This window comes from Geotrypetes seraphini, chromosome 4 (genome assembly GCF_902459505.1).
Source record: "Geotrypetes seraphini chromosome 4, aGeoSer1.1, whole genome shotgun sequence".
Taxonomy (NCBI): Eukaryota; Metazoa; Chordata; class Amphibia; order Gymnophiona; family Dermophiidae; genus Geotrypetes; species Geotrypetes seraphini.
In genome coordinates, this window is record NC_047087.1 from 91,931,120 (window position 1) to 91,958,581 (window position 27,462).

The 27,462-nt window shown below is 44.6% G+C and overlaps 1 long non-coding RNA gene across 3 annotated transcripts in view; it reads left to right on the forward strand.

Annotated features, from left to right (window-relative positions):
• LOC117359179 overlaps nucleotides 1–21,009 on the forward strand; it is a 140,194-nt gene extending 119,185 nt beyond the window's left edge. For 2 of the 3 annotated variants that reach the window (XR_004539174.1, XR_004539176.1), the window contains one exon: nucleotides 16,094–16,478. This is a non-coding gene — a long non-coding RNA (uncharacterized LOC117359179). Of the gene's footprint in view, nucleotides 1–16,093; nucleotides 16,479–20,954 lie in introns of those variants that run through there. The other variant, XR_004539175.1, reaches the window with a different exon arrangement.
• Nucleotides 21,010–27,462: the final 6,453 nt, after the last annotated feature.

The window sequence follows — 27,462 nt, forward strand, 5'->3', positions numbered from 1 at the left end:
GGGGGACATGCAGGCAGGCAGGCTTTCAAGGGGGGGGAACTGGCCTTCGGGGGTGTGTGCAGACCTTCAAGGGGTGCAGGCCTTCAAGGGGGAGGGATAGGTCTTCAAGGGGGGGCAGGCAGACCTTCAAGGGGGGGACAGGCCTACAAGAGGGGGGACAGTCCTTCAAGGGGGGGTGCAGGCCTTCAAGGGGGTGCAGGCCTTCAAGGGGGTGCAGGCCTTCAAGGGGGGGACAGGCCTTCAAGGGGGGGACAGGCAGGCAGGCTTTCAAGGGGGGACAGGCCTACAAGGGGGAGGACAAGCTACAAGGGGGTGGGACAGGCCTTCAAGGGGGGTGCAGGCCTTTGGGGGGGTGCAGGCCTTCGGGGGGGTGCAGATCTTCAAGGGGGGACAGGCCTTCAGGGGGGGTGCAGGCCTTTGGGGGGTGCAGACCTTCAAGGGGGGACAGGCCTTCAAGGGGGGGACAGGCAGGCAGGCCTTTAAGGGGGGACAGGCCTACAAGGGGGGGGACAAGCTACAAGGGGGTGGGACAGGCCTTCGGGGGGGGGTGCAGGCCTTCGGGGTGGGGGTGCAGACCTTCAAGGGGGGGACAGGCCTACAAGGGGGTGGGACAGGCCTTCAAGGGGGGTGCAGGCCTTCAAGGGGGGACAGGCAGACCTTTAAGGGGGGACAGGCCTTTGGGGGGGACCCTGGTTTAGAAGTACACGGAGGGAAGGGGGTGTTCAAAGAGACGTGCATATGCCAAACTTTGGGGGGGGGGAAGAAATAATGGGTCTGAAAATAGAGGAGAGGGAGAGAGATGATGGACCATGGGATTTAGGGAGGGAAGGAACAGAAAGGGAGAGAAATTGGACACAAGGGATGGTGTGGAGGAGGGATAGAGATACTGGATAGGAGGGTAATTAGGAAAAGAAAGGGAGAGATGGTGGACTCTGGGATGGTGGGGAAGGAGGGAGAGATGCCGGATGAAAGGGTATTTAAGAAAAGGTGGATCTGTGGAGGGAGATGAAAAAAAGGAAAGATACCAGACTTCCTGGGAAGGGAAGGGAAATGGAAAGGGAGGACAGAGTTGGCAGATGGATGGTTAGCATGCAGAAAGAAGGAGACCCTGGCAAGCAAGTTATCAGAAGAAAACCAGAGCCTTGGACCAACAAGGTAGAAAAATTAATTTTATTTTCTGTTTTGTGATTATAACATGTCAGATTTGAAATGTGTATCCTGCCAGAGCTGGTGTTGGACTGCAAACGTGAGCTAGGATTTAACAGAGAGAGGAAAAGTCCTTTTTGTTTCTTTATTTTATTTACACCACAGCGCCAGTGTGGTTAGGAGAAGCCAAAGGGGGTGAAAAAGCTATAAAACCCACCAGGAGTTTTGAAAAAAATCACCCAACTGGGCAGGAAAATCAAATTGAAAAACCAATTCAATAGACTGAATCGAATCGAAATTTTTTTTCCTGAATCTGGCAGCATTAGTTTGCGCTACTGTCTTAGACTTTAGGACCTGGGATTGGGGAGAAATGGCATCCTCAGTACTTTATAATGCAAGTGAAACGAGGATTTGGTCAGACTTTTGAAGGGTCTGCAGAAAAAAAATATTGTATAGGCCGGGGACATGAGACAGCAGGAAATGGGAACTTTTCTTCCTTCTATTTTTGTGAATGGAAAGGCTGAGGATGTCAGAGAGTTCAGTTAAAATATGTGCTTTATATAAAAATATAATAATGTGTTTTATAAAGTTTATAGCATAGCTGGCCTACCCAGTGAGGTGTTCCTAGTGGTGATGGTGGCAGCGTGTCAATGTGTTGAGAGGAAGAGGTGGTCTGGGAAATTCTGCTGAGCAAACTCCGGGCCCATTTCCACCCCCCAGTTAGTCCACTCCACTCAACTGGTTCACACACTGAGTGGGTCTTTGGGTGTTGTTTTGGGATCTCTTCCAGTGGTTTATCAATATTTCCTTCTGGTCCAAGGAAGGAAACTTTGTTATCCTTAGCATTGACCTACAGAATATGTTTGTAACAGCGCTGCTTGTGTGGCATTAGGCTGTGTAGTGATCGAAAGAAAAAAACAGACCTTTGCACATTTTTGCACTATATGGTGGGTGTATGAGGAGATTCACATTTCCTGCACAGCTAAGTCCATGTGAAGTTACCTTGTGCTGTATTTGACATCTAGCAAGGTTTCTGTTTGAAAGGAAAGATCTAAACTTAAAAATGAAGTGGCCAGAAGTTATGGTAAAAGCAGATAGTGTAGCTGGTTTTAAGAAAGATTTGGACAAATTTCTGGAGGAAAAGTCCATAATCTGTTATTAAGACATGGGGGAAGTGTCTGCTTGCCCTGGATCGGTAGGATGGAATGTTGCTATTCTTTGGGTTTTGACCAGGTATTAGTGTCCTGGATTGGCTACCATGAGAATGGGCTACTGAGCATGATGGACAATTGGTCTGACCCAGTTAGGCTATTCTTATGTTATGTTCTCATCTGTAGGGGCCTTTGTTTTCACTTCTTATTTTAATGTATTTTTTTTCTGGGAACTTATCAGTGTTTTTTATAATGGGAACAAAAATGGAAGAGAATTAATGTGTGTGGGATGAGGGGGTAACTAATTTCTTCAGCTAAATAATTCAATCCACTTCAAACAGACATAGGAGAACTCACGCACCATTCACACACCCTCCAACCAAAAACGTCAAAAGAAAAAAACTGTTCGACAACCTCCTAGCCATTCGAGCTGCAACATTCCATCCCCAACTCTACAACCAATTGACATCGACCACAGACTGCAAAACCTTCAAAAAGAAATAAAAACCCTTCTATTCAAAAAATACATAAAACCGAACTAACACAATCAGAACTGTCTCAAGCATCACCTGCAACTACTCCATATGTACTTCTGATGTCATGACAATTCAGACATAATTTATGTTATGTTATGTTTGGAATATAAGAAAATTTTCACTGCCTGTTTCTATTCTGACCATTTATTCCGTTTCATGGTCATTACAAAAAATATTTTTTTACATGGGGGGGGGGGGGGTGTCAAAAAATGATGGGTGCCACATACCCTAGGTACGCCACTGGTACCGCGTAAGGAAGTCAGCTGACAGGCACCTCTCTTCCTTCTCAGTGTGCCGAGGCACACAGTTTGAGATACACTGGTCTAAATTGTACTCTGTGACTGCCTGCCATTAAGTGTTGCTAACCTGTTGGGTCAACATTGGTATTTTAGTCAAGTTCTGCCTTTCTATTTTTTTTTATCCCAAGTCACTGTGGTCTTTGTAGTATGGTCCTAGGAGTGGGTTAGTGGTTATAGGAGGATTGTACAAGTTTAGTTCTTGAGGGCTGCAAATAGGCCAGGTTGTCAGGATATCTCTAATGAATATGCGTGAGAGAGTTTTGCAGGTCTACTAATGATATGCATATCTCTCTCACATATATTCATTAGGCTATCCTGAAAACTTGGTCTATTTTCAGCCCTTGAGGACTAAACTTGGACAAGTCTTGGTTAGAGCAATGCAGGGAAACATGGTTCAAATCCCTCCCCACACTTTGCACAGGGGCCGTGGCCTCTCCATGAATTTGATCCCTGGTGGTTCAGGGAAGCAGCTGGCAGGAGCGAGCTTTCCGCGCTGCTGCCCGCTGCTAGCCCGTTTGGTGGTAGCTGATTTCTTCTGCTGCTGAGTGGCAACCAGCAGGAGCACGCTTTGGCGCTGCCTGCTCAGCTGCGGCTTTGATTGGCTCCCGCGAATTCTCACGAATCACGAGAATTCGCAGGAGCCAATCAAAGAAGCCGCTGAATGCCAGGCAAGCAGCGCCAAAGCACGCTCCTGCTGGTTGTCACTCATCAGCAGAAGAAATCAGCTGCCACCGAATAGGAGGAGGTAGGAGGATGGGGCAGGGTGTGCTGCAGAGCCTGGGAGGGAGGGATGCTAGGTGCAGAGTCTGACAGGGGTTGGGAGGGAGGGAAGGAAGGGGGCTGGGTGAAGAGCTTGACAGGGGTTGGAAGGGAAGGGAGCTGGGTGCAGAGTCTGACGGGTTGGGAGGGAGGGAGAGAAGGAAGGGGGCTGGGTGAAGAGCTTTACAGGGGTTGGAAGGGAAGGGAGCTGGGTGCATAGTCTGACAGGGGTTGGGAGGGAGGGAGGGTAGGAAGGGGGCTGGGTGAAGAGACTGACAGGGATTGGGAGGGAAGGGGATGGGTGCAGTGCCTGATGGGGAGGGATGGGGGCTGGGTGTAGAGCCTGGCAGGGAGAGGCTGGGTGCAGAGGGTAAGGCCTTGGGAAGACAGGGAGGACAGATGCTCAGGGGGATGGGAAAGGCAGATACTGCATGTACTGGGAGAGGGTTGGGAAGGACAAATGCCCGGGCTGGGGGGTGGATGGGTTAGGAAAGGAAGAAAACAGAGATGCTGCACAGGTAGAGTAGTGGGAAGGGAGAGAAATAAATGCTGCCAGTGGGGAGGGAAAAGGAACGGAGAATTGTTGGACATAGGTGTGTGGTGGAAGAAATAGGGAGAAGATATGGAGGGCCATGTATGTCAATGCACACAGTTTAGGTAACAAAATTCTGGAATTGGAGGCTGAAATAAGGAATGCCGACCTAGATGTGGTGGCAATATCTGAAACTTGGTTCACGGACTCACATGGGTGGGATATGGCTATACCAGGCTACAATCTACTTCATCAGGACAGAGAGGGCAGGTTAGGAGGGGGGTAGCTCTATACACTAAAGAGGACATCAAAACCACCAGGATCACAGATGTCAAGTACACCGGGAGTCCCTCTGGGTAAACCTGGCAAGAGGCAGAGAAAAATGCCTGTATCTAGGTGTGGTATACAGACCCCCAAGACAACTGGAAGACATGGACGCAGAATTAATTGAAGACATAGAGAATATCACTCTACGAGGAGAAGCTGTACTGCTAGGGGACTTCAATATGCCTGATGCAGACTGGAACTCATTTTCAGCGACAACCAGCGGAAGCAGGAGGCTCTTAACCTCCATAAAGGGAGCACGTCTCAAACAAATGGTAACGGAGCCCACTAGGGCCCGGGCGATCCTCGACCTGGTACTCACTAACGGGGAAAGCGTCTCAGAATTCTCAGTAGGAGATACGCTAGCTTCCAGCGATCACAACATAGTATGGTTCAACCTTAGGAAAGGCTTCCCTAGATTAAACACGAAAACAAAGGTACTCAATTTCCGGGGCACAGACTTCGCACGCATGGGAGATTTCGTCCATTGGACGCTACAGGACCAAGCGGAGACCGATGATATAGAAGCTAAGTGGTTAACACTGAAATCAACCATACATGAAGCAACTAGCCGCTTCATAAAATCAGTAAATAAACAACAAAGAAAACAATAAACCCCAATGGTTCACCGCGGAGATCTCGTACCTCATTAAGGAGAAGAAAAAAGTGTTTCTCTCCTACAAGCGCACGGAGAAAAGAGAGGCAAAGGTAGAATATAGGACCAGGTCTACAGCGGTCAAAATGGCAGTTAGGGAGGCAAAACTTCGAGTGGAAGAAATTCTGGCAAAAAACATTAAAAAGGGGGACAAATCCTTCTTCAGGTATATTAGTAACAGAAAAAGGAACACAGGCGGGATAGTACGCCTTAGAAGACCGGACGGAAGTTATGTGGAAGCAGATTCAGATAAAGCCGAACTACTGAATGAATACTTCTGCTCAGTCTTCACCTGTGAGGCACCGGGACACGGTCCGCAGTTGAAGGCAACACAAAGCACAGAAGACCTGTTTCAGAATTTTGAGTTCACACCAGGTGAAGTTTACAGTGAACTGGCAAGACTCAAGGTGAACAAAGCCATGGGACCAGACAATTTGCACCCAAGAGTGCTCAGAGAATTGAGCGATGTCCTGGCGAAACCGTTGGCTGAGCTATTCAATCTCTCCCTAAGTAAGGGGAAAGTTCCCCTGGACTGGAAATTAGCTAATGTCATTCCTCTGCATAAAAAGGGTTGCAGGGCAGAGGCTGCGAATTATAGACCAGTGAGTCTCACATCAATAGTGTGCAAACTCATGGAAACACTAATTAAAAGCAAATTGGACACGATCTTGAATGAAGGAAATCTTCGAGATCCCAGTCAGCATGGATTCACCAAGGGTAGGTCCTGCCAATCCAATCTCATCAGCTTCTTTGACTGGGTAACAAGAAAGCTGGACTTGGGAGAGTCTTTGGACGTCGTGTACCTGGACTTCAGTAAAGCTTTTGACAGTGTCCCACACCGCAGGCTGCTAAGCAAGATGGAATCGATGGGGTTAGGAGAGACACTAACTGCATGGGTCAATGATTGGCTGAGTGGCAGACTTCAGAGGGTGGTGGTTAATGGTACCCTCTCTAAAACATCGGAGGTGACCAGTGGAGTGCCACAGGGCTCGGTCCTGGGTCCACTTCTTTTCAATATATTCATAAGGGATCTGACTCAAGGGCTTCAAGGTAAAATAACACTATTCGCCGATGACGCCAAACTATGTAATATAGTAAGTGAAAGCAGTTTACAGAATTATATGGCGCAGGACCTGCTTACATTGGAAAGTTGGTCCTCAACCTGGCAGCTAGGCTTCAATGCTAAGAAATGTAAGGTCATGCACCTCGGAAGCGGAAATCCATGCAGGACATACTTCTTGAACGGAGAAACTTTAACTAGGACTTCAACAGAACGAGATTTAGGAGTAATCATCAGTGCAGACATGAAAACTGCCAATCAAGTGGAGAAGGCTTCATCTAAGGCAAGGCAGATATTGGGTTGTATCAATAGAAGTTTCGTCAGCCGAAAGCCTGAAGTCATAATGCCGTTGTACAGGGCCATGGTGAGACCTCATCTGGAGTACTATGTGCAATTCTGGAGGCCACATTACAGTAAAGATGTGCACAGAATTGAATCGGTTCAGCGGCCACCAGGATGATCTCGGGGCTCAAGGGTCTCTCATATGAAGAGAGACTGAACAAATTGCAGCTCTACACTCTTGAGGAACGTAGGGAGAGGGGAGACATTATCGAAACATTTAAGTATCTCACAGGACATGTCGAAGTGGAAGATGATATTTTCTTTCTCAAGGGACCCTTGGCCACAAGAGGGCGCCCGCTCAAACTCAGGGGCGGAAAATTTCATGGCGACACCAGAAAGTATTTCTTCACAGAGAGAGTGGTTGATCATTGGAACAAGCTTCCAGTGCAGGTGATCGAGGCAGACAGCGTGCCAGACTTTAAGAATAAATGGGATACCCATGTGGGATCCCTACGAGGGTCAAGATAAGAAAATTGGGTCATTAAGGCATAGACAGGGGGTGGGTAAGCAGAGTGGGCAGACTTGATGGGCTGTAGCCCTTTTCTGCCGTCATCTTCTATATTTCTATGTTTCTAATCGTTAGACATAATAGTGGTGGAGAGGAGGGAGGGAGAAATGTTACACTGGGAGGGAGGAGAGATGACCCAAAGAAGGAAGAAATGTCAGACCACTGGAATGGGAAGGAGAAAGAGAGATATGCCAGACCACAGAATAGAATGTAAGGGAAGAAGGGGAGAGAGAGATGTCAGACCACAGAAAGGAGAGGAGAGAGATGTTAGACCTCGGGAAGAAGGAGGGAAGGAGAGGAGACAGATGCCAGACCATATGAGGGGGGAAGGGGGAAGACAGAGATGTCTGACCATGGGAGAGGGATGAAATGATGGAGGGGAAGGGGAGACAGAAGGAGGAGGTGGTGCGCTGCAATGGGTGCGGCAGGTTAGAGATAAGAAGAAATGCTTTTTATGGATAGACGGGAGTAGGAGAGAAGAAAGAGGGAGAAGATGGTACACATGGATAGATGGGAAGGGAAGGCATGGAAAAGTAGATAACATAAGAACATAAGCATCGCCTCTGTCGAGTCAGACCACAGGTCCATCGTGCCCAGCAGTCCACTCTCGCGGCAGCCCCCCAGGTCAGTGACCTGCAAATGATCCTCTTTTGAAGACATTTTGACCTGTATAGTACCCTCTCTATCAATATCCTCTCTATCTATATTGGGTGTGCTGGTGGATGCATCACTGAAGCCATCTGCACAGTGCGCAGCAGCCTCGAAAAAAGCCAACAGGATGCTGGGCATCATAAAGAAGGGCATAACAACCAGGACGCGGGAAGTCATCATGCCATTGTATCGAGCGATGGTGCGTCCACATCTGGAATACTGCGTTCAGTATTGGTCACCGCACCTCAAGAAGGACATGGCGGTACTTGAGAGAGTCCAAAGGAGAGCAACGAAACTGGTAAAAGGGCTGGAACACTGCCCATACGCCGAGAGGTTGGATAGGCTGGGGCTCTTCTCTCTGGAAAAAAGGAGGCTCAGGGGAGATATGATAGAGACCTTCAAGATCATGAGGGGCATAGAGAGGGTGGATAGGGACAGATTCTTCAGACTGAAGGGGACAACAAGTACGAGGGGGCATTCAGAGAAACTGAAGGGAGATAGGTTCAAAACAAATGCAAGGAAGTTTTTTTTCACCCAAAGGGTCGTGGACACTTGGAATGCGCTACCGGAGGAAGTGATCAGGCAGAGTACGGTACAGGGATTCAAACAGGGATTGGACGGATTCCTGAGGGATAAAGGGATCGTGGGATACTGAGGGAGGAGCTGGGATGTAACACAAGTATAGAAAGCTAACCAGGTAATAAGTATAGAAACCCAACCAGGTCGTGCATGTGCAAGACCAGAGGGTTAGGACTTCGATGGGAAGATAGGACTTCAATGAGAAACCAAGGTGGCAAGAGAGCCCCTTCTGGTGATTCAGACAGGTCGTGACCTGTTTGGGCCGCCGCGGGAGAGGACTGCCGGGCAGGATGGACCTATGGTCTGACCCGGCGGAGGCACTGCTTATGTTCTTATGTTCTTATCCCTCAATCCCCTTTTCCTTCAGGAACCTTTTCCAACCCCTTCTTGAAACCCGAAATCGTACTCTGCTCCACCACCTCCTCTGGAAGTGCATTCCAGGCATCCACCACCCTCTGAGTGAAGAAGAACTTCCTAGCGTTTGTTCTGAATCTGTCTCCCTTCAATTTTCTTGAGTGTCCTCTTGTTCTTGTTTCCGCTGCCAGTCTGAAGAATCTGTCCCTCTCTACCCTCTCTATACCTTTTATGATCTTGTAAGTTTCTATCATGTCCCCTCTAAGTCTCCGTTTTTCCAGGGAAAAGAGCCCCAGTTTCTCCAGCCTCTCGGCATATGGAAGGTTTTCCATGCCCTTTATCATTTTCGTTGCTCTTCCTTGGACTCTCTCAAGTGTCGCCATATCTTTCTTAAGGTACGGCGACCAGTACTGAACGCAGTACTCCAGATGAGGGCGCACCATCGCCCGATATAACGGCAAGATAACTTCTTTGGTTCTGGTAGTGATTCCTTTTTTGATAATGCCCAGCATTCTGTTCGCCTTCTTTGAGGCCGCTGCGCATTGTGCCCCCGGCTTCATTGTGTGGTCCACCAGAACCCCCAAGTCCTTTTCTAGGTTGCTTTTGCCCAATACAATCCCCCTCATGCTATAGTTGTACATCGGGTTTCCTTTCCCTATGTGCAAGACTTTGCATTTCTCTACATTGAAGCACATTTGCCATTTATTCGCCCATTCCCTCAGTTTGTTCAGGTCCCTTTGTAGCTCTTTACATTCCTCAACAGTTCTAACCCTGCTGGAGAGTTTTGTGTCGTCCGCAAATTTTATAACCTTGCACTTCGTCCCTGCTTCTAGGTCATTAATGAATATATTGAACAGCAGTGGTCCTAGCACTGACCCCTGCGGGACACCGCTCGTAACTTCTTCCCATTCCGAGTAGTGTCCCTTTACTCCCACCCTCTGCCTCCTGTCCTTCAACCAATTACAGATCCATCTGTGCACGTCTCCTTCCACTCCGTGGTTCCACAGTTTTTTTAGCAGGCGCTCCTGGGGTACCTTGTCAAAAGCTTTTTGGAAGTCCAGATATATGATGTCTATGGGGTCACCATGGTCCAATTGTTTGTTTATCCTCTCGAAGAAGCACAGTAGGTTCGTTTGGCAAGATCTTCCTTTACAGAAACCATGCTGGCTGGTTCTCATCAGATTATTTCTCTCCACATGCTCATCGATGCTGTCTTTGATTAAAGATTCAGCCATCTTACCTGGAACTGAGGTTAAGCTCACTGGTCTGTAGTTCCCCGGGTCACCTCTGGATCCCTTTTTGAAGATAGGTGTAACATTCGCTATCCTCCAGTCCTCCGGGATTACCCCTGTTTTCAAAGATAGGTTGCAGATCTTTAGTAGTAACTCTGCTATTTCATCTCTGAGCTCCTTCAGTATTCTCGGGTGGATTCCATCCGGTCCCGGTGATTTGTCTGTTTTTAATCTATCAATCTGTTTGAGTAAGTCTTTGAGGCTCACCTCTATTGACAATAGTTTTTCCTCTTGGTCTCCCTTGAAGGTTTTTTCTGGATTCGGCATGTTGGATGTGTCCTCTTTCGTGAAGACTGACGAGAAGAACTTGTTTAATCTGTCCGCCACCTCCTTTTCCTCTTTTACCACTCCCTTCCTGTCTCCCTCATCCAGGGGTCCCACTTCCTCCCTCGCTGGTTGTTTTCCCTTCACATATCGAAAAAATGGTTTAAAGTTCCGTGCCTCCTTGGCAAATCTCTTCTCATACTCTTTTTTCGCTGTTCTGACCACACGGTGACATTCTCTCTGATGTTTCCTGTGCTCTTTCCAGTTTTCCTCGGGTTTTATCTTTTTCCCATTTCTTGAAAGATTTTTCTTGTTTCCTATCACATTTTTAACTTCGTTGGTTAACCAAGCTGGGTCTTTTGTTTGATTCCCTTTGCTCCCTTTTTGAGAAGAAAGCAGAAAAATGAAAGAAAGTTGAATGTTAAAAGTTAATGCTAAAAATGGATGTATGGGAGAAAGTGAAGGAGAGAAAACCAGCAAATGGATAAGGTGGGCCTGGATACACAGTTAAGAGCACAGACAGAAGGAAGTGCAGCCAGAGATTGGGAAAGATGGTTTGAAACCAAAATCACCAGACAACAAAGGTAGGGGAAATGATTTTATTTTCAATTTAGTGATTGAATTGTGTCAGTTTTGAGAAATTACATCTGCTGCCTATATTTTGCACTGTTCAGGAAGAAATGCATTTGTTTCTATTTCTCTGGGGGTTGTAATGCATTCAGAGTCTTGCATCTTAGGGTTTTGTTTGTATGTATTAGTACTTTTAATTTGTGGTCCTGTATTTGCATAGGGGTTATCTGTGTTCTGCATGTATGATCAAGGCCAGGTGTTCTGGTAGGAATGAATGTTGAGAAACCTACAGTGTGCTTTGCGTAGTTTAATATTGTGGTTAACCATTATGTATTAAGATTATATTGTATGTGTGTCTATATGAAAAATGAATGGAAAAAAATGGTATTACAATTACAGTAGTATTAGGGGGGCGGGGTCTGGGGTGGAGCTTGTGGGGCCCTCCCCCCAAACAAAAAAGCGTTCCGCTGCCTATGATTCTATCTACTGGAGTCTCTGTGCAAGTCTGCCCAGTACTGGCCTTAGTTCCTTCAATATATACCATTATTTTCTGATTAGAGATCCTTTGTGCTCATCCCATGCTTGTTTGAACCCTGTCACCGTTTTCCTCTCCACCACCTCCATCGGATGCGCATTCCAGGCATCGACCAGCTTTTCTGTAAAAAAGAATTTCCTAACATTACTCTTGAGTCTACCACCCCTGAACCTCAAATTGTGCCCTCTGGATTTACTATTTTCCTTTCTTTGGAAAAGATTTTGTTCTACGTTAATACCTTTCAAGTATTTAAATGTCTGAATCATATCTTCCCTGTCCCTCCTTTCCTCTATACATATTCACGGCTTCCAGTCTCTTCTCATACATCTTTTTTTTTTTGTCTAATCTAATTTGTCTTAGGATGAGATTTTAAAGAAAAGCAGGAGAAAGAGAAAGGCAATGATGCGATGAAACCAGTCTAACTTGCACCATCTTGCTCTCTTTCTGTAAAATGTGCTGAAGCATCGTGTTTTCCCAGGGTGGATGCCCTCACCTTTTGAAAGGCTAATGTTCCATGTTAGCTGCTGCTGTTCTGTACTAGTCCTGCCAGGCAGCCTGCCTCCCTTGCCTTGTGGTTTTAAAGTATGTCTTTTATTCAAATATTCTGTGAACTCCTATTGTATTCCTTAATTTCTCACCCACTGCATGAGGCCAAATTAAAATCCTGCAGCAAAATAAAACAACATATATCATGGTTTAAGGATTGAATTGCAGGCCCACATATTATTCCAAAGAGAAGCATGTACAAATAATTTGTTTAATGAGAGCTAAATACATCTTCTAGGAGAAAACCGTGCCTCTTGACCTAAAGACCTATGAAACCTTAAATTGTCTGTACAATTCTGAATGGAAGTAGTGATGATATATATATATATATATATTTTTTTTTTTTTTTCCACAAAACTTAAAGTATTTGGAAAACATGGTTAAATGATACTTTCTACTTATGCTTAAGAGGGCAATTTTAAAAACTTATGCAGCAAAACAGGCATTTTCCAACATAATGAGGTGAATTCTAGAACCAAGCACCTCCAATTAGCTGCCTGGAGAGTAAGTGGTAGGAGCCTATTTTATAATGGAATCTAGGCACCTAGAGGGGCATTTTCGATAGATGTCTAAGTCAGAGTTTGGACGTCCAGAAATTCAGTAGTAAAAATGTCCATTCTCAAAACTCAAACCCTTCAAGTAATATGTGAGGTACTTTAAGTCCAAGCTACATTGGCGAATATTTGCTGTTGTTTGGGTAATGGTAGGTAAAAGATAGATAAACAGTAGTTCCAGATGATAAAGTATTATTTCTTGAAGAAGCCCTAAGTAGTGATTCTTGGGTGAAATGGAGATCTTCCGTTGTAATGCATCTGGACTGAGCGGGCTGGGTAGAAAATCTTCACCCAAGCTAAGTATTGCCTCAATTCAATATCAATTGACGATGAGAATTAAATGTGCATAGGGCAACAATTATTTAAAAAAAATTTTCAACTTAATAGTCCCATTGAGACAAATTAACATAATAGTCCCATTGAGACAAATATGATCAATGATAGTCTGCATATGGGTTACTCCTTATGATCAGCTCTGAGGTTTAACTGCAGATACTTGAGATCTTTTGTCTCTTCGAAGGGAATTCTTACTGTTATCACTTTTAACCAATAGCGTGTTAACATTCTCAAAACTGTCATTAAACTGTCTATACATTTTATCCCTTAGTATGTCTATCTTTTTTTTACATTAGCAAATTTAAAGATGTCCACATGAAAAATGCATAAAAGCAAGCTGTTCAGATGTGGTACCCAATTGTCTTACCCCATTAGAACAGCTTGCCATCAGCTGATCCTGGATGGGGGAAACCCCATCAGCTGAGCCTGCAGGAATCCCCAAAACTGGCTTAGTTGATGGGGATTCCCCTGTCACAATCAGCTGGGAAGCCTAATGTGTGTTTTCCTCCATGGCTAGTGGGAGGGGGGTCATGACCATTGGGGAAGTAAAGGGGGGAGATGATTCCTTGAATCCTCCTGTGGTCACCTTGGTCTTCTTTGGAACACTTAGCAGGAACAAGTTCCACCTTGGATGTCCTGGGAAACCTTCAATTATCACTGCAGGACGTCCAGGTTTAAGCCCGTCTGATTCCCACCCATAAAATACCTTCCCAATATGCCCCTTTAGGCTCTGGACATTCAGCGGCTTGGAATTCCTGCTGGATGTCTAGAACGTTGGTTTCAATTATCGGCACTTGGGCATCCAGGTTATTAGGACATCCAAGTGCTGACTTAGGCTGGTTTCTGGACATTTAAATGTTTTGATTATGAGTCTGCTAGGTTCCATTATAGAATGGTTATCAGTGTGCTTAAAATTTAGGCACCTCAGAAGAGGTTACTAGATCGGGATGGTGCAGGAAAGAACACAAAGGGGGGATTCTTCTTGATACAGTCTTTCGGTGAAACATGTGGGCGAACTGACACATCCTTTCCCGTTATGAGCAAAGTAACAAAAAAGATAAGTTTTAGTATTTATACAACATTTTGAAATTTGAATGAGCATGGAGCACTTTAAATTCAGTGGTATACGCATTAAACAAAGTGGGTCTGATGATGAGGCCAGTGCTGAAATAGTAATTTAGCCATTGAAAACACTTGGCTATTACAGGCACTTCTGAAGACCCTGAAGAAAATATATATATATTAAAAAAATGCAAATGTTTTTGATTAATATAAAAATTGTGCGATGCTGGTTTGATAATGCTTGTATGGACTAATGACAGCATCTAAATTATTGGGTACAGGAAAATAAAATTTAGGCCTGGCATGTTCAAAAGTCATAGAGCTAGTGTAAATGTAGCAGGAAGGCAGTTAACATAGTATTCTATAAGTTAAGGGAGTAACCAAGTGATGTAGCCACACATGGACCCAGGCCTACACTACAGGCCTACACTGCTTATTGCCAGCGAAGATTTGAACTTTAAAAAATAAGCAGTGGTGGGAAGGGGTGGGGGTGGGGTGAGAGAATGGATCACCCACTTTGAAGAGGGAGAGATTAGGTTTTCTGTGGGGTGGGATTCTTCTGCCCACCCAATTTGGAACTCTGCAGTGGTATAGTAAGGGGGGGCACAGGGGCAGGAAGTCCACCTGGGTGCCATCTTGGTGGGGGTGCTGGTATCTCTCCTCTCCGACCCCTTGCTGTGAGCATGCCTTCCCTTCCCTCTGACACCCCAGACACCAAGCACCTTCTGCCTTCCGATCTCTCTGACCCCTCCCACAAAAACCTGGTGGTCTAGTGGGCTGGGGGGTTCAGATCAGACCCTCACCAGCTTGAAAACCCTCCATCCCTGACACCTTTCATCAAAAATCAGACAGGAGGGATGCCCATTCCCCTGTGCCTTGAAGAGCCACCTCTTCATAATGGCGGTGCTTCCCCTCCTGGTACATCCTGGATGTACTGGAATGGCCTAAGGTCCTGATTGGCTCAGGTGCCTAAGGCCCTTCCCCTAGGCTGCTAACTTCTCATCATAACCTCCCTCCTAAAACCCTCCATCTTGATGCCCTTTCTGAAACTCCTCATCATAACCTCCCCTCTCTGAGGAGCCATCCCATCTCAAAGGTCTGATGATATCCCTGTTGTGTAAGCATTAAAGGATAGAAGAGATCCCCAGTTGCTCCTGTCCCTGCTGGATCCTAAGTGGTAGTACTGTGAGATTACTGCTAGGGGTCGGTGGCAACATTTTGAACTTGGAGCCTGCAGAATCAGGAATGACTGGAGATTGTTCCTGCTTTGTAAACTCTAAATACCAGGGATATCATTAGGAGTGTGTGTGTGTGTGTGTGTATGAGAGGAGAGAGATTATTTGTGGTTTGGGGGGTCATCTTGGTGAGGGGGTCATGATGACGAGGGCTTCAGAATGTGAGGTTATTGTAAGGGGGATGGCTTTGGGAGGAAGGGGGAAGTTCTTCTTTACCTAACGTGTGGTGGACACCTGGAATGCGCTTCCAGAGAGCGTAATAGGGCAGAGTACAGTGCTGGGGTTCAAGAAAGGATTGGACAATTTCCTGCTGGAAAAGGGGATAGAGGGTTATAGATAGAGGATTACTGCACAGGTCCTGGACCTGTTGGCCACCACGTGAGCGGACTGCTGGGCACGATGGACCTCAGGTCTGACCCAGCAGAGGCATTGCTTATGTTCTTATGTTCTTAATGCGTTATAAATAATAAATAGTTGTAGTAGGTTTAGCTTTAACTGCCAAGCCAGTTTAAGATGCAGCCTGTGAGTGCTGGTCTGTGAGTTGGTGACCTGATGCTCCCAACCAGAATAAAATAACACCAGCAAGATAAGTTCTTTAATTAATTTCAAATGCATTTGCATGCTTTGCATTTAATATGTATCCTGTGGTAACATGTTGATTTAACATTATTATTTAGCACACTATTATGTTTTAATGCATGTTAAGGACCATAATGCATCGTATTAACTCCCCTCACCCCCCAATGCAACAAAAAGTAGATACAGTTGCCATTAGGCATGTATTGATTTTATTTTCATTTCAGGATCTGTTATGGACAATGGAATCATGACAACAGAATTTAAAAAAAGCTGATCAACAACAAATATAAATGCAGCAAAACAAAGACAAGAGAAAACGACCATCTCCTGAACCCCAGACCATCCATAGCATGGTCAGTACCGGTAACAAAACAAATTATTCTCTCAACATCGTCGCTCCTCTCACCCCATCATAGCCTCTAGAAAAGCCTGCACATACAGCCATGACTTTGTAGTGTTATGCAAAACTCATGCCTAAGTCTAACAAATATCAGCCTTCAATTGCAAATCAAGCAGCAGCCTATTCCAGAATCCTGGCAACGGACAGTACGAGTAACAACTAATCTAGGGGCAGAATTTGCCATAGTGGCTATCAAATGTACCTACAGCGACTGCAAAATATTCTTAAACCCATGGATGTAATAATTGTATTTTTAGATCCATTAAAAGAAGTGATTTCATGGGTATGGTTAGGTCAGGGTAAGGTAAAAATGTGTCTATAGGCGATTTCCAAAAGCATGAGTGATATTCCGTGACCATAGATAATGACAGATCTAGAAATATACACAAAGCACAGGTTAAAGCTTTATCTACCAACCTTCATCTATACGGAAGATGGCACTTGATGCATTGTTTAATATTTATCTGCACCCACTTTGTTCTGTATTGCAGATGCATAAGGTAGCCATTGATCTGGGGGAAAAAAAAAAAGAACCATCATTGGTCTCTAAGGGGGAAATTCTGTAAATGGCATCTAAAAAGATAGGCGTCTATAATATTGCATGTCAATCATATTTAGGTGCCTTTTAAAGAATCGCACCTAACTTAAAACTTAGGTGCCTGTAATGTAGACCAGGGTTTTTAAAGGCCTACATTATAGGCACCTAAGTCCTTTAGAAAATCACTCCTAGCAGTGCCTAAGTCCTTCTCTGCCTCAAACAAGGGGTGGGCAACTCTGGTCCTCGAGGGCCAAAATCCAGTCGGGTTTTCAGGATTTCCTCAATGAATATGCATTGAAAGCAGTGCATGCAAATAGATTTCATACATATTCATTGGGGAAATCCTGAAAACCCAACTGGATTCCGGCCCTCGAGACCGGAGTTGCCCACTCCTGCTCTAAACACACCTACTTTGGTGTTGGCACCATGCAATAGGCACCTACGTTTTGCAGAATCGTGCCTAAGAAGATAGGTACCTATTGCCCAATTAATTTTTGTTTCAGTTATGAACTTGTTAAAGCTTATAATTGAAGCCAGTTTACTAATTAACCGCCTCCTTTTACTAAGCCACAGTAGAGGTTTCTACCGTGGTCCAGAGCGCTAAATTCCTATGAGTGTTGGAGCAACATTGGAGCATTTAGGGGTAAATTCTCTATTAGTACGTCTAACTTCGGCGTGCTTTAGACGTCCGGCAAACGCAAGTGTCAATCAAACGGTACTTAGGCGTGCGGTAGACGTCCCTACAACCTCTTGGCGGAAGATAGACGCAGGTTTCTGAAACGTCATTAAGACGTCTCCAATGGACCCATGATAGACTTCGGTACGATGTTTGTTTGTTTTTTTTTTTTGATTATACTTTTTTTATACTCTTTATTATCAGTCATTCAGCATTGTAAGTATAGGATGATGAAAAGGATAACCAAAACACAGTATACCATTTTGTAAACTATATATTAGTTGATCTGGCAATATCAGTGAGGTAGGGAATGGCAGACAGAGAACACTGCTGTGTTGTATCTTTTTCCTCTAGGATATCAGAATTGTACAGTTTACCATTAATACAAGGAAAAAAAATGTTATGTTTCAAAGGAGAACTAGAAGATGAAACGTACCAAGTGGGTGTTGAACTTACATTATCAGTATGGAAGGTGGGAACCGGTAGATGTATGCTACACAGAAAGCTGTACAGGAATGTCATACTCACCTCCTATTAGAAGTGGAAAGGATAGGACTTTGAACACCATATAGACTTCTTATAAACTTCGTTTAAGTTCCACAAAGACTGGCAGGAAAGGCACCCTAAGTCATCCAGTAAGCTTTCTCTCGATTTCCCAGAGACATTATTTCAGAGAGGATAGTTTAGAAGTGATATCTTGCTCGAAAGAACACTCTCCTGGTCTTAAAACATTGCTACAATCAGCTCATTCTTCACAACAAAGGTAAATCCCATAACTTACACTGGCCCAACTTAGAAACAGAATCAAAACACAGATCAGACCTGAATGTGGCTTCTAGTTCACAGGAAGAGGAAGTAGCCAGCAGCACAATGCTGACCTCATTGTGACATCATCAAGGTGCACCTGGAAGGTAGATATGCCACAAGTAAAAGACAAGCCGGGAGTTGAACTCACAACCTACAGATGATCAATATAGTGCTTTTACTCACTGACCTACACCTGTGTCTCTGGTTCCCCTGTCATAGCATACCTTAGTGATGTGCTAAAGTATACTCTACTTAGTTATCATATCACAGTCAGTTGAGGCAAAAGACTGGTAGCTCAATGGTGTAAAGCACCGTTGTCACGGATGCAACACCCATATTCTTAAGCATGGTTCAATAAATATAATAGAGTTAAAATTATGCTGTTTATTTTATCAAACCCAAGCTCAACTTTGTAATGTATTGTGTATAGTCTCGCTAATGTGTTTGTGATGAAAATGAGATGCGATAGGTGTATATCCTATATAATAAAACTCTAGCCGCGCATGCGCACATACCTGCGTGCTTCTGTGATCTCTGCTCTGTGATCAGTAGGTCTGTGGCCAGCAGGAGTGCAGATGCAGCAGCCAGGCGACTCCCCCCTCCCACCCTCACTCACCACCAAAACCACCACCGCCAAAGCCTCCTCCTTCTGCCCAGCCGGGAGGAGGACTCCACTTCGCTGAAGACTGTCCCAGATCAGCTTACACGGTCCCTAAAAAATGAACCTTTTCATCTGAGGCGCGAGGCTGCGGTGACCTCCCTCCCCCGGCTCACTAAGGTTCCGTCTTAAGAAATTCAAATGCGTTGTTGAAAACGCAAGTGACTGTTCTCTGTCATCCTAGACACCCCTGCAACACCCCAACAACACACTCCTGCAGCATAAACCCCTCATGTTATAATCAAGTAAAAGACAAGCGGGGAGTTGAACTCACAACCTATGGATGATTGGTACAGTGCATTTACTCACTGAGCTACTGAGCTACTTAACTCTAGCTCTAACCCTAACCATAAAGTAGCGTCTGACATCATAGAAGCCGTTAGAATTTTGAAATCGTTTTGGACGTTCATTGGGTGTTCTCAGATCAAATACACCTGTAGATACTTGCAATAATTGCCCCTTGTCAAAGCTTGTACATAAAGCCATTTCTGGAGACTCCCATTCCCAAATCCCCAACATAGCTCAGTGCTTAAAAGCACTGCATATATCTTCCAAAGGTCAGGGGTTCAAGTCCTGACTAAGGTTACTAAAAACATAATATTATTTTTTTTTCCACCCACCCAAACATGCATAGCTAAGCTAAAATATGTTAACCTCACTTCCCAATCTTCATTTATTTCATTTATAAGTTGTCATTGTGTTTGGGGGAGGGGAAGTTTCATTAGGTTTACATGTTAAGCTTCTAGGCGTTCTGCTATACTTTTTTGTATAACAGCGATATCGGCGTGGTTTAGGATGTAATCAACAGTGTTGATGTAGCGCGGAACGGCCGCTGCAAGCACGCCCAAGCGGCACAAAAAAGTCATCGCGTTTTTTTGCGTTGTGACGCCATAGAATCGCTCGTTCTTCATACGCAGTTATTTCTCATAAAATGGCTGCCAGAAGACTGCCCAACTTCACCACTGAGGACACCAATCTCCTGGCCAGATTATTTTTGGAGCATGAGCACCATTATTTTGTTATGCCCGGACATCGCAGGACATACCTGCAGTTCAGGCAATCCTGGACCCGCCTGACCCGGCGGTATAATAGAAGAGCCTCATGTCCCTGGGAAGTAAGTATTCCTAGTGAGGCTTTCACAAGTAATCATGTAAAATGTAATGATTATGTAAACCTGTCTCTATCAAATTAGTCATCTTTTGTAGTGTAAATCTTGATTCATTTTTAAAACTACAATTGTGCATCTTTTACATTGAATAATAAAATTAAAGCACTTCACTAAGGAGCAGTAGTAGGATTTCAAATGACAAATTCAGCTCCTAAAGCACATCTATCCAATTGACAACATGCAGACAAGTAATTTGAGGGTTACCAGCATGGCATTTGTAATAGAAACATCTTGAAATCAACTTTGCCAAAGGAAAACAAATATATTAAAGTGCTGCTATGTCATTTCAAATACCTACAACTTTCCTGTATCAATCTGCTGGTCTAGGGAGATAGTGGCATGACGTTTAAAGTGACAGCGTCAGTACCCTGACGTCAGGGGTTTCAAGCCACGCTTCTGACCAAACTATTTTATTGCCCCTGCTGCATGATTGTAAGCTCAACAGGACATGCTGTAATGTGGGGCAGTGCTGATAGGCTACAGCCTCAGCACCCTGGGGTTGTGAGTTCAATCCCACACTCCTCCTTGTGATGCTGGCCATGTCACCTCAACCTCCCCCCCCCCCCCCCACTGTCCCAGGTACAGTAGAGAGATAGCGATGCCTCCAGCACAGAAAGGGGAAAATGCTGGAGTACGTGAATACATTCATGTAAAACATGTGGCAGAAAGGGGTGGAGGCAGGCAGCAAAGCGGATAGGGGCTCTTGGAGGGCAGCATACTCCATTTTTATGTGCTTATAGAGGTCAATACTTAAGTAAACATGTTATGCCACAGTGCTAGATGGCACTCATCATATCCCTCCCTCTCTGTTCTTTCTCTCTCTCTCTCTATTATCAAGGTTGAGGATCTCAGGAAAAGGGGGCGGCTGCTGAGGCGCCAGGAGCGGGCCTTCCTTGAGGGGGTGAGGGAGGAATTGCGCGCTGAAGCCGGTGAGTAATGAGTCCAGCGTGTGTTTCTTTGTGATCAGCCTACCAGAATAAATAGATGAAAATGCTTGAGTAGCTGTAAACCATTCGTAATCATAAAATCTGCAGTAAAGCTGCTATTGTGATATCATGTCACAATGGCTTTATGGTGTTCTACTTGCCTCACTTATTTACGCTACATTTTGATGTTTACAGTGGAGTAGGTGCTTTGCATCCTGTTATTAGCATTTGAAGAAAATAAAGTAGTAAACAATGTCATGTTCAAAAGTGTTGTGGACATATCTGACTGTATCCTATTTCTCTCTTGTCAAGCAGCAGCGCAGGCACCCCCTCAGGAGGTGGCACCCATGACCCCACCCTGGGCCCCGGAAGTGAGGGAGGGGGCTCCACCATGGTCATCGGCGGAGGAGGAGGAGGGGGAAGAAGAGGAAGATTCCCCATGGCAGCTCGCTGAGCCACCCACACCGCCTGCCCTACCACTGCCCCCTGGACCTCCACCGCCTGCCCCACCACTGCCCCCCTGGACCGCCTGCCCCACCACTGCCCCCTGGACCCCCACCGCCTGCCCCACCACTACCTCCAGGACCCCCACCACCATCCCCTGTTGGACCTTCCCCTTCCCCTCACTCTCCTGACCTTCCTGTTCCCATACCACCCCCTTTCCTTGCTGTTCCCCCCCAGGAGCAGCCCGACCAGCCTCAGAAGGGGGCGGTGAGGGAGATAGAGCCCTACTCTGCCCTCTTGGAAGAGGTGCAGGTATTGAGAGGGTGTGTGGAGAGGATGGAACATGCCCTCTTGCGGCTGGTAGCCGAAAGAGGGCATGGTGCCAGCAGCCATACACCCTCTCAATGACTGCACCTCTTCCACCCCCTCGCCTGAGGTAGCTCAAGCTGCTCTTGGGGGGCACCCACCCTCTTTCCCTGCGTTATATGTTGTTATATATGTAAATAGTTTTTTAAAAAAGTTTACGTTTTTAAAAGTTTTAATAATTTAATAAAAATATTGGTTTATTTTTACTTTAAACTTTCCTGTGTGGTTTTAGCCTTGTAGCATCATCAGCTTAGTGGACAGAGTCCAAGGTAGATAGGGGTTCAGGAGGGACTGCTGAATGGGCCCTTTTCAATATAACAACAAGGTGACATATAGAAAGTTTGACAATCTTTATTGGGGTCTGTCATTCATTCTATTACCTGCTAGCCACTCTGATGTCAAATCATTGCAGAATCTAGGAAAGAAGCAAGTGAATGCAAGGGTATATGCAACTGTAGGTAGATGATGACATCTCAGCTATGATTTGCAAAGTAAGTCAGTCCTTGTTCCAAAGTAAATGGCTACATAAGGAAGAGAATATAAGTCACTGTGGTAGATTTGTTGTTGAGGAATAGGGTTACTGCTAGTAAGAGGTGGCTTCCCACCAGGAGAATCCAAATGAGACATGTGGGTTTTTCTTCCTTTCACTGAAGGTGATGGAAGTAAAGGCCAGATACCTCAATCTATCCTCCTGGTTCTTGAGCTGCACTATTTTGGTTAAGCAGGTGTGGAAACCACAAAGATGCTCACAGCTGCACTGCTCTCAGTAATACAAAACCCCATCTGACAATACTGCAGGAACAACTACAGTTGCCTGAAAACAGAAAAGAGAAGAAGCTGGTTTACACAAGGTTCACAAACAGGGGGGTTCAACCCCCAAGGTCCATATCTGTCCTCCCTTCCCTGAAGCAAAGTGTTAACCTCATTTATGTTGAGCTGCATAGATGTCACAGTGGTATAGTTGTTAAAGCAATAGCCTTAACTCGCTGATGGTGTGGGTTAATATCACCTGTAATCCTCCACTGCTACTGTTTAGAACTCATGTGAGGGAATAGACTAACTGAAAACAAAAAGTTTGTGTGCATATAACAGCAGGAATGCGTGCCATGGTGTTCTATGAGGCCAACATTATCAATTTACTATTGTTCCTGAAAGTCATCAAAGATACCTGTGTGAAGAGAACAATAGAAGTGTGAAACATGTTAGCTTTGTGAACATTTATTTCACTCATCAGAAGAGTGACTCAAGTGAAGAATAGTAGAGTAAGCAAATAAAGGTTACCATATATCATTCTCACCTACAACTGTTTGGCTAGGTGCAAGCTGGTGTGCTGAGCTGCTCGTCTGGTCTCTCTCTGGCAAACACATAGGTGATGAGCGTAGTTAACCTGAAATGAAGAACAGAGAGAAACTATTAACAAAGACCTATGTCTCCAAAATTAAACACTGAAGTTGTGGCAGAACACACACCTAGAAGTAACAGAGGTGCTAACATACCTTTAGACTCCTTATTAAAAATGGTAGCCATTAGGCACTCATTAGGAGTTTTCCACCTGAACCATGTACACTGATTGGATGTCCACTGAATGGCAGTGTTCCCCCCCCCCCAACACACCCGACCTATTTTTATCAATGAGTTAGTACACAGAACCATTCCTCACCTGATTTTAACTTGCCTGTAATTTGATTCTACAAAGAATTAACTTTAGCTCTATGAATAAACCCTCTCAGATGTGTGAACACATCCATTTTACTTACATATCCATTTTTCTACCAGCAAAATTTCTACCAGCATGGTCTTTATCAGTCTTCTCAGTCATTTTTGTCAGCCCTGTGGAATGGAGAGTAGGAGATATCAGAAATAAAATAACTATTATAAACAATAGCACACAATGAAAGCCCATAAAGAGAAGTCAGTTTTTCTGGTTGGTTTCTTTAGTTCTATCATAAGGACACCTAAGTAGCTTACAAAATATCATTCTCACCTGGACTTACTATCTGAGCTGCTTCTAGAAAAGATAAAACAACATATTAGAATGACATGTAGCTTGTTAATGGCTCTGTGGAATAGAGAGAAATGGGAGGCAGAGATAGGAAAAAAAATGTAAAAGACTAAGACAGAGTAAAGTCTCAAACATCTGCATAAGCAATAGGACAGAATAGAAAGGAAACACTGCTCACCTGGACCTTCTTATACCCATGCACGCCTATGTAGCGTTTGACGTCAGCAGGGCGGGAAAACTTTCTCTATGCCTATTGGGCGCCGTTCGGGTGCGGTTGCTTGTCCCGCTTCCTAACCACGCCCATCACACCTCATTGGCTGTCCTATGGGGGTGTGTTTGAACGTGTTCTACAAGTAGCCTGAAAAGATGTCTTCACCTTGCAACATGGCTCCAAAACGGAAATCGAATTTCTTGCATGGAGAGTTGCAGATATGGAAAATGGAGGTGGGGCAGACCATGACATTATGAAAGCAGGGAGAGTGGTGGGTGTGGGCATCTGTGTATAACCTGGCCTGTCCCCTTCTTTTCCCTAACAATTGATTCCCCTCCACTCTTAACACAAAATCTAAGTCCTCAACAATCCCTCACACCAACACCCAGAAAAATCCATAAACTAAAGAAATACAGATAATGGGGGTGGGGAGGAGTGTCAAAGGCAGAAGGGAGTATAAAGGAGAACAGGCAAGTCATAGCACAAAGTTTCATCATTGAAGAAACGGAACACCACAAACACCAACTCACATGAGGGGGTCTTACATAGGAAAAATGGTTGTGCCAAAGCTTTCTATATACTAAGCACGCCTAATTAATGGCTGACGTCATAGGAACCATTAGGATTCAAATCTAATTGGATGTGCATTGGATGTCGTGTTGCCATATACAGCTGTAGTGACGTTGTAGTCATTTCCTTCACATCTCTAAGCTTTGATACGAAGCTCTATGTTCTAAACAAAGTTACCTCTATAGCTCTATGCCTTAAGGCATTGCTTTTCATCTTCCATACATCAGGGGGTTCAAGTCTTGAGTAAGGTTAGCAAATAGTTTATATTCATTTCTCAGCCAGGACACCTGGTAACTCTTTAGCCTTGCCTTTACATATCAATATTTTGCTTCAGCTTTTATTATGTGCAGCCCATTGTCTAATATTTAATGCAACCTGTTCTCTCTCATGCTGAACACCCTCCCCCCACCAAAAACATCCCCCCCTAACTGGATCATTCTTCAACACCTGTCCAAGCCCTCTGAAGTTTGATTTAACTCATAGCTGTTGGCCAATGCCTATATTGCATCAAAAGAAACACATTCCTACTAGAATGGCTTGCAGTTAGGAGCAAATGAAAGTATCTGATGCACCTGTGGCTGCAGAATGCTGAGGAGAAATAGCAAATTCCACCACTTCTGAGAACTGTTAGGATGCAAGGAAACAAAAGTGAAGGTGAGGATGGGATTTGAACCAGGGTGCTTGAGAAGATGGACAAGGCGTAATAGAGCACATTAACCAGGCGATCCACAAATGTCATCTTGCTGTTAGAGGAAAGGTTTCCTCTCATCACTGCTTAGGATGTCCGAGCCATGGTAAGTTGAAAATAGGTTTGCCTGGAAAGGGAAATGTGCACCTTACAAATGGCAAAGTCCACCATGTAGACCCTGTTATAAGAGCTAATAGGAAAAAACTAGGACCTTATTATAAATGAGCAAAGGTGGGAGTTGAACCGGGGAGTTTCAGAGGTCAGAGATCAGAACAGGAGCATTACCGTGTTGAGCTAGAAATGCTTTCTTGTGCTTATAGCAGTTTGGATTTACTTATACCGCTTCTTATAGGCAGTTAATTCTGCTAGGAGACAAAACACTGCAGTTGTATATTATTGTTTCTTCACGATTTCAGAAATGTATACTTTACCATGATAAAAACTAACAAAGTATGCCATGTTTAAAAGGAGAAATATAAGATGAGTTGAACTCAAATTCTTAGCATGGAAGGGGGAAAAGTTTATTTTTCTGCTACACAGCAAAGTTGTACAGTAATGTTATATTCAACTCCTATAAGAAGTGGAAAGCATCATCAAGGTGCACCTGGAAGGTAGATATGCCACAAGTAAAATAGAGGCTGGGATTTGAACCCTCAAAGCCCAGAAGATTGGTAGAGTGCCTTTCCTCACTGAGCTACAGCACCTTTTGCTCCAATGTCTCTGGCTCCCTTGTCATATCATATCTTAGTGAAGTGCTAAGGGAAAAGGAGTTTAGCTATAATGTCATAATAGGCTGAGACAAAAGAGTGGTAGCTCAATGGTTAAAAGCGCTGCTTTCACTGAGCCCCAAACCCATATTCCCAAGTGTGGTTGAATACATGTGAGGTGGAGCTCCATTTTTCTCACACGCTAATCTTCATTCTAAGCTAATGGATATATGACTGTAAGTAATCTGTTCCGTTTAGGCGTCATACCCGGAAAAGTGGTGTTTTTTTGCCCTTACCGATCAGCGTCATTTGTGCTGCAATTCTTTAATACATATTTGATATTTGTTTTCTACTTGAAAACCTTCCAAATCTTTAGGCATTCCTTTGCTTAAACTTATTTGAGTTCATCCTGATATGATAGCTAATGAGCATAGACAGCTCAGTCAAGTATGATATGAAAGGGTGGTGAGATGGACCTAAGTAGAAGCAGCTGTAGCTCTATGTGTTAGGAGCCTGTGCTCCTAACATCCAGAGGTTGTGAGTTCTACACCCAGCACATCTTTTAATTGTGGCATACTACTTTGAAGGTGCAGATTGTTGAGGTCACAATGAGGTCAGTTTTGTGCAACTGAAGACCTCCATTTTGCAATGAGGGTAGCTGAATGTTAAGGTGTGTATCTGTTTATTCTCTTTTTAAGTGCTGATAATGTGTGCTGTTTTTTCTTTGCTTTCAAAAGAGAGCCGATTGCAGTGCTGTTTGTTGAGAAAAAAAAGGGGGTTGTAAAAGCCATGTGTAAATTATATTATTGTTTGGGCAGAAATGTGGTTTGTTATCCATGCAATATAATGTGTTCCATTGACATTATATTTATTAGGACAGAGAAAAGATGAAAATTACCTATTCAAACTCACTATTGGAATTATTGATGAAAAAACACAGCGAATGTCTGCCTCGCATCTAACAAAGAGCCGCAATTACGAAAGTTGAAACGGCATTGAAATCCAAGTTAGACCAGGGTTACTTACGTCTCAATAATACACGATATTTAGACGCAGGTGTTCGCTCAGGTAGCGCCTATCTAGCGTCCCCATTTGGCACGCCCACGGAACGCCCACGTCCAGAGCTGGAGACGGGACTATGCTTTCTATAGACGTCAGTCCGTCAACTACCTCTTAGGGACGTCTATGTGCCGTTTATTTCCCAATTAACATTAATTAAGACCCTTAACTCTGTAATTATTCACTTACGTCGGACGTCCAAAGCACGCCTAAGTTAAACGCAGTAATAGAGAATTTACCCCTTAGTGCTCTGGGCTGCAGTAGAAATCTCTACTGCGGCTTAGTAAAAGAGAGAGTAATTTTGGCACCTTTTTAGATGACTAACTCTCAGTGCCTCTTATAGAAGTTGCCTCTAAGACACCTTTGATGGGAT